This window comes from Drosophila navojoa, chromosome 4 (assembly GCF_054131105.1).
Source record: "Drosophila navojoa isolate 15081-1374.11 chromosome 4, UAZ_NAV_1.0, whole genome shotgun sequence".
Taxonomy (NCBI): Eukaryota; Metazoa; Arthropoda; class Insecta; order Diptera; family Drosophilidae; genus Drosophila; species Drosophila navojoa.
In genome coordinates this window covers 13,095,817-13,107,742 of record NC_142892.1, presented here as the reverse complement: position 1 = coordinate 13,107,742, position 11,926 = coordinate 13,095,817, and positions in this window count along the sequence as shown.

Below are 11,926 nucleotides of genomic sequence, written 5' to 3'. Positions count from 1 at the left end.
CCCAAGCAGCCGAGCTCGGCTACTGCTCGGCTTCGGCAACGGCTTTCGGCTCAGCTCATGCCTTCGGCTTCGGCGTAGCCGTATCGGGTGTTCATCTCAATGAAATTGTAGCATATTTGTTGCCATATCGAGATTAAATTTTCAAAACACAAACGAGCGCAGCGCCGCTGTTGGAGGTGGCAAACAGACAGAGAAAGAGAGAGAGAGTGAGAGCGAGAGAGATAGAGAGTGCGAACAAGTGAGTGTGCGAGAAAGGGAGGCAAACAGAAAGAGAGCGAACGAGCGCTGTATATTTGTGTGCGTTGCTTGTAAGCTTTTGTGTGCTGTGTTGACTGGCTGGGTGGGTGGCTGGGTGGATTGTTGGGTCGTTCGCTTGGTTGGCCGTGCGATTTATTGATGACGTCGACGACGACGTCGCTGCCGCTGGCAGTGTTAATGTGTTTGTTGCTTTGGCATAAAATTATGTTTTATTTTATTTAACATGGTGTTTTTTTTTTCTCCGTTTACTTTTTGCTCTCTGCTGCTGCTCAGCGTCGATTTTTGGCAGTCCTTGTCATAATTTCAATGCGAGAAGGAAACGCAGCCCGTCCTGGCGCAGGAAGTCTTCGTGAGAGCCAGCAGCAACAACAATAACAGCAACAAAGACGACAACAACAATAAACGTCGACAGTTGTGCGATGATGGCAGCTTCATTGGGTTATGCTTATGCCTCTGCCCGCCTGCCACTGTGTGTGTGCGTGCGTGCCCATGGTTGTGTGTATGTGTGTAAAAGGAAGTGTATTGCGTTGTAGGCCGTCGTCGGCCTTATGCACGTGTGCGGGCGAGGGAGGTTCGAGTATCTGTATCCGTATCTGTGTAAATGTGATGTTGTTGCTGTTGCTGTTATTGCTGCTGCTGCTGCTGCTGCTGCTGGTTGTTGGCCTGTTCGGTCGCCCCTCTGTCATTGTGTATGTGTCATGGGCTGCTTATGCGTTGTGCGCTGTGTTGTTCCTGTTGTGCCTTCCTGTCACTGTGACTGCGAGCTGAGCCGAGCCGATTCACATACAGGGTGCATAGGACGGTCCACAAGCAGAGAACAGATGGAAATTTTACAGGGTGGGAGCATGCCGGGTGGAAAGATTAACAGCGCTCAAAATGCTTCATATATATAGGGTACTTCTCAAATAAGTCACATGTAAAAGTGTACAGGGGATTCCGAAATTCACGCAGAATAATTAATATTCATTTTTTTAAATTTGACTTTAATTATTTAGTGATTTTTTTAATTTGGTAAATATTTAAAGAAATATTATCATAATTAATTTATTATTACTAACTGTTAATCAAATGTTGAGGTCACGTACTGCATCACCCTGTATATTAAACGCGGCTGTAAAAACAATTTAATGCATAAAACGACAAAAATCTGGTTTTCACAAAACCAAACCCAGAGCCAACAACAAGCGACGAAAGCGTTAAAGAAGGAGGCAATGGGTGGGTGAGGAGGAAGAGAGTGGGCGGCGTAGGAGAGGAAGAAGTTGCTGCTGTCGCTGCTGCTGCTGCTGCTGCTGCTGGAAGAACACTCACAGGCCAAGCAATGACAGTAACAGCAACAACAACAGCAACTGTTGAGATTACACTAAAAGTAACTGCCAGCAGCACCAGCAGCAGCAACAACAAACAACTGCAGCAGCCGCAGCAGCAGCACTGAGAGAGCGCAGCACTAAAATCAATTATGTAGCAAGAGCGCCAACAACAACTACAACTACAATTGCAGTTGGTAGCAGCAGCGTGAAAATAGTAGTGAACGAGAAAAAAATGGCAAAGTAAAATGAAAAAGCAGACAACGTTAGCGTTAACGCTGACGCTGACGATGAAGCTAGCGCTGGCAGAGGTAACAGCAGCAGGCGCAGGGTGGTGGGTGGCAATGCCAGTCAGAGAGTCAGACAGTCAGTCGACCAGCCAGCCTGACGCTCTCTACGTCGCGTCGGTCAGTCACAAATATGTTGCGCATTTTTGCCTCGGCTAAGTGAGAGAGCATGGGGGGACAGAGAGTAATAGAGAGAGAGAGAGAGAGAGCGAGCGAGTGAGTGAGTGCTGCTGTGTAACTGTTGTTTTTATTGCTGCGCTGTGCTGTGCTGTGATGTGGGGTGGTGGACTGGATAGTAAAATGCGTAAGCAGCGTGAAGAGAGATGCCAGCGGCAACGGCAGCAGCAGCAGCAGCAGCAGCAGTAAACGATGAACTTTGCTTGACGATGCGACGATGCTTGTTGTTCTTGTTGCCGTTCGTTTGTTGGTAGGTTTGAGGCAAACACCTTTCCACGTGCAAGTCGAGAGCTTCGCTGTTGCTGCTGCTGCTGCTGCTGCTGCTACCGCTGTCGACGTCAGCGTCGCTGCCGCCTCGCAGATGTTTGGCAAAATAATCAGCGAGCGACGTTGGAGAAAAGAGCGTGCAAAAAATTATGCTGAGTGCTTTGGCTGCCTGCCCATACAAAGTGAAAGAAGCAGCACACTCTGTAAGTGTATAAGTGTATGAGTATGTGTGTGTGTGAGTGTGTGCAGCATAACACAAAAAAAAAGGCAGCAACAGAAGAAAATCAACGAGCAGCAGCAACAGCAGCGGGCGACGCGACGCGACGCGACGTTGCCAACGTTCGGTGGTTCGATGTTCGATGTTCGCTCAGTTTCAGTTACAGGGGCAGCGATGTCGACTGTGGCGTCGGCAGATACTTTGAGATTTTTTCTTTTGTGCGCTTTATTTTGTACTTTTTGTACGTTTCGTGTTGTTGCTTTCATACATTTTATCAGTCGAGGCGAAGTCGGCGTTGACGTCGACGTAGCTAGCTGCCTGACGATTTTCTTGACGTTGTTGTTGTTGTTGCTGTTGTTGTTTTTATTTGGGTGCCGTTTGGCGTTTAGCTGTTGTTCTTGTTGCTGTTTGGTTGTATCTGTATCTGTATCTCACACACACACACACACACACACACACACACACACACACACATGCACACACGCACACGTATCTTTGTATCTTTTAGCGCTGTTTTGAGTTAAGCAATTGATGGATATGGTTTATTTATAACGCTTGGCGACTATCGAATGAACACTTGGCCTGTGCGAGACTCTGGCTATGAGTATCTGTAAGATACACAACGCCTCCGCTCTCGCCCCGCTGCCAGCTGCTGGCCTGGCCTGGCCTGGCCTGGCCTGTTCGATAAACGTAAGCGTAATAATATTTTATTGAAATTTGTTTTCTTTTCTTCTGCCTCTGAAGAAATGCTCAACAGCAACAACAACAACAACAATAATAATATTTTGTACAATTTTTCTTTTTTTTTGGGTTGCCATACAAAAGCCAGCGAGTGGGAGAGCGAAACAGTGTAGCAGGAGGCGGGGCAGGTGGAGCGACGACTGCCTTCATTTCTTGCTTTTGCTTATGTTATTTTCTGTCTTTTTTTCTTTTCTTTGCATTTGTCGTCGTTGTTCGTCGTCAACGTTTTTTTCTTTTTTTTTTTGCGCTATAAGTATCTGTTGGATAAATATGAGGTTAAAGCGTTGCCTTCTGTCGGTCGCTGTAGTTGTTGTTGTTGTTGTATCTGTTGTACATACCTACAGATATAGATACGTACATATGTACATATGCAAGTATGTGGCTGCCTTATGTACCTGTGCGCATTGTATCTGCAGCCATAGCCGTAGCTGTATCTGCATTTGTATCTGTATCTGTGCATAGCTGCAGCTGTCTGTCTGTGTGTGTGTGTGTGTGTGTGTCTGTTGAAGCGAAGTGCAGCGCATTTTGATTGTTGGCTGCCTTTTGATGAAAACATAAATATCACAACACACAACAAAACAACAAAAGAAGCCAAAACCGAAGCAACTGCAGCTGAAGAAGCGAGTCTCAAGGAATTCTCCGTCTGCCATGGACTACCTATCCCCCTCTCCCTCTCTCTCTTGCTCTTCGGCTCGCTCTATCTTGCTCGAGCTGCAATCGTTCTGGGTTTTCGGGTATGAATGAATTGTCTTGTATGTGTGTATGTGTGTGTGTTTTCCAGTGTGTGTGTGTGTGTGTGTATGGAAGATTTCCTCTTCTGCTGTTGCATTTCATGTTCAGTTGTTGCTGTTTCCATTTTAAACGGATTTTTGTGTGCTGGGTAAATTGATATGGTAAACGAATCGGAGTTTGGAAAATGGAAAACGAAGAAACGTAGCTGAGCTCTATTGATAAGTATAATTAATTATATAGAGCCTGTGGTTGAACTGCTAAAAGCGCCTTAAATACAATTATTTAAGTCAGTTTAAGTGTGAAGGCTTTTGCCTTGGGTACGTAAAGTTAAGCTCCTGTTGAGTAGAAGCTCCTGCTGTGGAGTAGCGCACATGAACTTAAATTGCTTTAGATACATTTGTATCTTTAAGTCAGCTGTGCTAATTGATTTTAGGTTTCTAGTTTACTTGTAGCTTGGTGATAATATTAAAAGATTAAAATTAATTGGCATTTGTAAAATTATTGTAAAATATATTTAAAGAAAAATAAAAATGAAACTATTTTAATTATTTAAAAATATATAAATTAGTATATTTTAAAAATTTATGTACAGTTGGTTATTTAATTTTAATAAATATATTAAATAAAAAACGGACATAAACAACAATTTTATGTTAATATTTAATAACATAAATAAATAGTATAACAATTTTTTGTTATAGAGAAGACTTTTTCTTATATAATTAAAATATTTCCTGAATAGTCACATGAGCTATTCATTATTCTAAAAGATTTTAGTCGCCCTCTATGCATACTTAAATCCATTCTTGTGCATTGCTAGATCTATAAATACATGTTTCTTATCTATAAATAAGTTCAATTCATAAAACTAGAGTAGATAATAAATAAACATGGGCATAAAAGTCAAGCGACAATTTGTGAGTCTTTGACGCATTTGCTTGCCCTCCAAGTCCATCCCTCTGAGCACCCTATACCTGCCGCCCTCTTCCTCTCCCTCTCATTCTCTCTTTCTCTCTCTCTCTCTCTCTATCTATAGCTCTAGCTCTCTGTCTCTCCCACGCTTTGCATACAACTTAATAATTATTCATGCAGTTGCTTCAATGCATTTACAACAAAAAGTGGATGCCACATGCCCACACAACACTCCAGTCGAGGCAAACAAAAAATAAAAAGAGCAACAACAACAACAACAACATGTTGTACATACATAAATGAAATCGAAACGAAATACGAACAACAACAACACAAAGAAGCGACAATGCTTTATATAGTTGAATGACTGAATCGAGCTGAAACAAACCCGTCAACCACACAGCAACAACTACAATAACAACAGCAACAACAAAATTAACACACACACACAAAATACTTATACGCAACAACAACACAACAACAAAATTACCTTAAAAACACCAAACAAGCTGAACAAAAAATAAAAACAACAGTTGAAAAAGAAGAAGCAACGCAGAAAAAAATATGTACAAAAGCTGAAAATAAAAATACATTAAACGAAATAAGATGAATACCAAACAAATAAAAAATTTATGCGCTGCCTGATGGTCGAAGCTATGGAGCAACGGAGAGAGAGAAAGAGAGAGGGAGGTAGAGGCACAGAGCGGGTGTGTATGTGTGCGTGTGTGTGTGTGGGGAGCAGAGCGAGAAATTATGCCACAATCAAGTACAACACAACAACAACAAACAGAGCGAGATCCACAAGTACGCGCAGATGCCACAGCCAGATGATGATCGTCATTGTGATGATGATCATGCTGCCGATCATTATGATCATTATCGGTCAATGATAATGGCGTTCTGTTGGCGTTTGCATGTTGAGCCCGGCACTCGGCCAATGGACTTGCATTGAGTGTAGCTCTCAGTGTATCTGCATCTGTATTTGTATCTGTATCTGTATCTGCATCTGTATTTGTATCTGTAACCAAACAGCAGCAGCGTAACCAGAAGATACTCGAATGCCAGCAGTTGCAGTCCGATTGCCAGTGCCGCCTGCTTGCCTGCCTGCGTCTCTGCCTTTGCCTCTACTTCTGCCGCTGCCTCTGCCGCTGCCTTTGCCTTTGCCTTCGCCTCTGCCTGCTGCATTCCATAGATACACAAAAATAAAAATGCGGCTATGATAAATAATAATACACAAATACACACACACACACACACATATATACACGTGCATACATGCCTGTAGACAGTCAGCACACTCCACGTAAATGTTGAGATACATTTGTATCTCGGAGTGCATCAAGCAGAGCTGAAGAAAAAAAAAACTGATTTTGCCGCAGACAGAAATAGGACAATGCAGCCAAGTAGGCAAAGCATGGAAATGATCTTCCAGAACAAAGAACTTAAGCAGTCTTGTACTAATACTACTACTACATACACACACACACACACACACACACACATATGCAGCGCTATAGATAGAGCCACATTCAACACTTTTTTTTTTTCGTGCAGCCAATTTACCAAAGCGAAATTCCATTTGCGATCTGTCGAGCGACGTTTTTTCTTTGCCAACATGCTTGAAAATTCTATTTTCCGCTTTTCAGCTAGTGAATTGTGAAAGGAAGTAAGACAGCATTAGTGAATGACGCGGTCTTAGCTGGGGATTTCATTGAACAGCCATTGAGAACAGTCTAGAAATAATTGAAGATCGTTATGGAAGACGCGCTGATATGCCCAGCAGTTATTGAGCAGGGCTAAAGAGGGTATATTAGCTATATTTAAGTGTATGTAATGGGTAAAAGGGGGCTTGATAGAGACTAGGAAGTCAATATAAGCCAGAGTCGATTGGAGTTATAGCAGCAATGTCATGGCCTAGAACGGAATTCTACGAGATAAAGGCTTAGACTTAGCCAGCTTGGACTATGCAAAGTAGGACAAGGTTCTAATTAGGTATTGTAAAATGGAGTATCTTTAAGGAAACTCAAAATATATCCTTCTAACAATAATAATTAGTGTTTTCCCGTTTCTTTTCCCAAGCTTCACTATTGAATCTTCCTTCAGTCATGGAATCACCATAGACTACTTTAAAGTTCGTAACTCTGTCATATGTATATGCTTCAAAATCACAATTGTTCAACATTTCATTTTCACTTTCACATCGCGCTCGTGCTCGACATCCACTTGAACTTTGTCTGGTTCATTAACTTGGCTCACACACATAGCGTATGTGGGTGCCTATTGACTTTTTGGTTAATCACATGCAGCGTTATTTTCGCCGACTTTAAAATAACTATAATAATGACTAAGTGTGCTACGCCCCTGCGCCCCTCCGCGCTCCGCTTACGACGTTCGCTCAGCCAAATAAACAAAGTGAAGAACATCAAAGTAAAGTGAAGCGTAGCCAAGCACTTGTGACTGACTGGCTTCATTCACAGCGCCATTCGCAGTCATCCTGCGTCATCCTGCGTCAGCCGACAGGCGACTCATTCAGCGTTCCACTTAAAGTGCCCATTCATAGTCGGTAGCAATTGGCAATAGGCAACACCTCGACTCGTCTGTCTCAGTGCCTCCCTTTTCCCGCTATCTGTCTCTCCCTCTGCTGTTTTCACTTTAGCGCCTAATTGCACAACAAAAGCTTCAATTAAACACTTCAAAGAGCTTATTACAAACCAATAAACCGCAGCCCAAAAGTGCGTGCACAAACACAACGCCCCGAGCAACCGACCTAGCAGATACCAGATACCAGATACTCAGATACCCAGATACCCGATGCCAGAGATACTAGAAACAACAACAACAACAACAACCGAAACGTTTTGGCATTCAGCGATGCGAGCTAAATAATTTGCTGCCAATTTCAATGGAAACGCCGCACAATGTCAAGGATTTCAATTGCAAACTCGAGCAGCTCAAGGCGAGTTCTCAGCTCTCCTCGATTCCCTACACTCTCCACGCTCAAGTCGCATAGTCACTATATCACTTTACATACGATAATTGTGCGTTGATAATGCGCTGATAATGAGCTTGTTCGCGCGGCTCTTCGGGGCTGCTATGCTCGCTCACGGCGTGAGCACTGAGTATATTGGCTTTGTCTGCATTACTCTCCAGCTGTCTGTTTCTCTGCGGCCTGACAATGAGCTGACAATGCGCTCGTTCGCGCTGTTGCTTGACTTCTTATACCCGCTCACTTGCTGAACAGGGGTATATTAGTGTTGATCGGGTGACTGTTTGCTGATCATGTTGTTGCCTTTGTTATACTCGTTCATGCCTGCTCATAGAGAGACAATGAGCAGATTAGAAGTTCTACGATGTGTTTTCTGTTCTATACTCGTTCGTGAAAAGAAACGAGTATATAGATTTTCTGATAAAAGGTTTACTGTTGGTTAAGGAATGGGCATTCAGGACACCGGTAAACACCATATCTACTATAGCTCATCTTCGAACGAGTATTCAGCAGTTGCTTACGCTCGACTGCTTGTGACTGCTCAGCCGGCTGTGGCTTGAGTCTTGTTTGTTTGCCCGGTGGTTGATCGAACATTTAGCGGACATTTAGTGGTTCTAATGTGCATCCTGTTGCGCCGCCGACTGTCGACTGCCGAGTGCTACTCCTGCTACTCCTGCTAGTCTTATACAGTGTATCTTGCTACCTGAACTTCCGGCTAAAGAAGATCTCGTGTGCATCTGCTTAGGTAGCTGCTGCTGCAACCCTTTAGACAGTTCAAAGTTCAGCTCTTTGAACAATAATCACAATAATCATAATAATAATCATAATAGCCGAGAGGAGAGACAAATGCGAGTGCATATGACTCACAAAACGTGTCGCATAAGGGTTAATTCGTAGCTTTTTACTCGGGCACCCACACTCGAGTGAGTTAACCCCGGGACACAATAGTCTCTTTATAGGGTAGGTAGGTACGTAGGAAGGCTGGTTGGTGGGCTATAGCAGTAGCAGAGTAGCTGTAGCTGGAGCTGCCTTTTTTTTTTTTCTTTTTTCTTTTTTTGGGGTATATAATTCCTTGCTTTGAACTTTTCTGCGTCATCGTTTGTGATTAAATATGCCAGCCAAACGATGACTATATACATACATATATATATAACATACACATGTATTTGAGTTCTTACTTTTCATCAGCTACGTCTGTTGTTGTTGTTATTGTTCTTGTGAAATCCTTTTTATTTGGCCGGGGCTGTTTCTCTGCGTAAACGCTAACTGCGAACCTTTTTCTTTCTTCATATTTGGTTATTCCTTCTGATTTTTGCTCACTTTTCGCAGACAACAGCCAAGGCAGTAGAGTGGGGGGGAGGCAGGAGGGAAGCAGCCCAAAACACACGCCAAATGTAACCTCAAAGGGTTAAACACGCAAAACGCAAAAGCCGAAACAAAAATACAGAATAGCAGCAACAACAAAAAATTGAATTGAAAATAAAATATGTACAACCAAAAATAAATGGAGAGAAAAAAAAAAATAAAAAACAAAACGTAGGCAAAAATATGAAAAGCAATAACAGCAACGCACGAGCGGACTGAAAGCATATGCAGTCAGGTCCCAGCTATAACGACTATCGAACGTGCGCTACAATCCAAAGGAGCGCAAATTGGAGTGAGAATTGTAAATTCTGTCTGTGATGCAAGCCTAATCCTCGCCCGAGGGCTCCGCGGCACATAGAGCACTCTGGGATTTCAGTTTCAATATGATACCTGATACTGCCTAAGTAGATTATAAAGTGAATCAGCAGATCAAACGCATGCTAATTTTATACACTCCATAATTCTCTTGTTTATGCTATTCAATTATGCTTAGACAACCAGATGAATGATAATTTCGAATGCCATTAGCTCTCTCCTACTAACTAATCAAAATTTTACGGGGTATTTGGTTGTAAATATTCCAATGAAGTCATAAGCACATTTGACACTTATCAAGTTAGCGTTGTCCTTGGCATTTATGATGCTCAGCAGGGCATATTTAAATACTGCTGAAGATTCCAGGGTATATCAGATAAGTATACAGCATGTAATCCCAAAGTTTTTCCCTAAGTAAAAACATTCCTTCAAATATCAATCAAAATCCTACAACTGACAGCGTGTTGGCTGTCAAATATAACAATTTACAGGGTATCTCTATGCTATTCTAAAGGCAGAGTAGGAAGTCACTTCGGTTAGGTAGTTTCCGAACAAACCCTAGGCTAGGAGCCCCTTCAATTGCAAACTAGTTTGATGTCGCGCACATAGAGGATCGCCTCGTATCTTCAGCGGCGATCAGTGCTGGTAAAGAGGCTTTTATTTTGTCGATGACAGACAGGGCAACCGCAGTGTTGGTAATGTTTATCAGTGAAGGTTTTCCATTATGCTTACCGCAGATTTTTTTCGTTGGTGCGTTGAGTGCCTCGAATTTGTTTGCTAATAGAATCTGAAAAGAACATTTGCGACGCTTTTGTTGTGGAGAAATATGCAGAGGCCTTTGTTGTTTCTAGGGGGTTTCTATTTTACTTATTCGTTGGGTTTTGTACTTGGTTGGGCCTTCTGTACATATATTTATCGACAATTTGCCAAAGGGGGTAGGCCAGGCCGGGCAGGGCCGGGCTGGAGCTGGGGCGTACTCGGTCTTGGGCTCTGGGTCTGTGTGGGCAAGATTATCGCACGCTGGGGTTAAAAACTTCCAATTTATATTCAGTTTCCGTGCAAATGGTCAAAAGTCTCGACGACAAAAGCAAAAATACATCACAAATCGAAAAATATAAATGCAAAAAAAAACTGGAAAAAAAATTGTGAGGAGAAAAGGAAAATAAAACCCACCACTTAAGGCGGGTACAAAAAGGCGCTGCGAAACTGCGAACCGGATATCAAAAGCGTAGACAAATACAAAGTCGAAGCAAGGATATGGTATGAGCGTGCATGCGTGTGAGTGTGGATGTGCGCGTGTGTCTGTGTGTGTGTGTGTGTGTGTGTGTGAAGGATGCATGACCATGCAGGCAAAGTCACTTCATTATCGAGATTATCGGCGCAAGTTCAACCCCAGCAAATAGCCCGACAAGCAAAACAACAAGCAGCTACCTCTCTCCCTATCTCTCTCTCTCTCTCTGTCTCTCCCTCTTGCTGTGCACACGTTCGCGCGTCAGCACAAATGTCAAACCTCACGGTTCCCGTGCTCTAACCATGTCCTGTGCTGCTCGTCACGGCTGCTGTGCGCCTGTCTGCCTATATCCTTGAAGACCCAGCTTTAGCTGCTGCTCTCTCTCTCGCTCTGTGTGTGTGGCCCTCAGGACATGCTAATAAAATTTGCCTAAAATCTCTAGACCAAAAAGTGTTGACGAATGCTTTTGGCCTGCGGCGCGCGATTTTGAAGCGATTTGCGTCCAAACAAAATTAAGCGTAACGAAAGTCAAAGTTTTGGGCAACTGAAAGAGATTTGCGAGGCACAGGAAATTGTCGAAGCAAACGCAATTAAACAGAGGGCGTATGCTTTGACAATGTGGGCGTGGCGGGCAGCTCAGCCCGCCTCGGTGTGTGTGTGTGTGTTAAATTGCTAAATGATGTCACACTGATTGAAATGGAAGCCAGCTCAGGCCAGCTATCGCATTACATTCAAATACAATACACACACACACACACACTCACACAGATGGAGATAGATAAGTATGCGTTAGGGCACGCGCGACTCTAAAAGATATTGTATCTGTGAGTTGAAAATACTTGAAAGCAACAAAAAGCGCATAAAACTTAATTAAATGCAATGCAAAGCAAACACAAATAACACCCAAAACATGGAAATGGTAGCGGCAAAGAGAACGATACGACGACGGCACATGGAGCAACAACACACACACACAATCGCACACACTTACTGAAGGCAATCGATTCATTTGAAATTCAATACACAAACACAAGTCGCAGTTGCTGCTGCTGCTGCTGCTGCTGCTGCAGCGAGTCAGGCACGAAAATCAATATGAAAAGCATAACTGAGGCACAAGAGTGTCAAATAGACAAA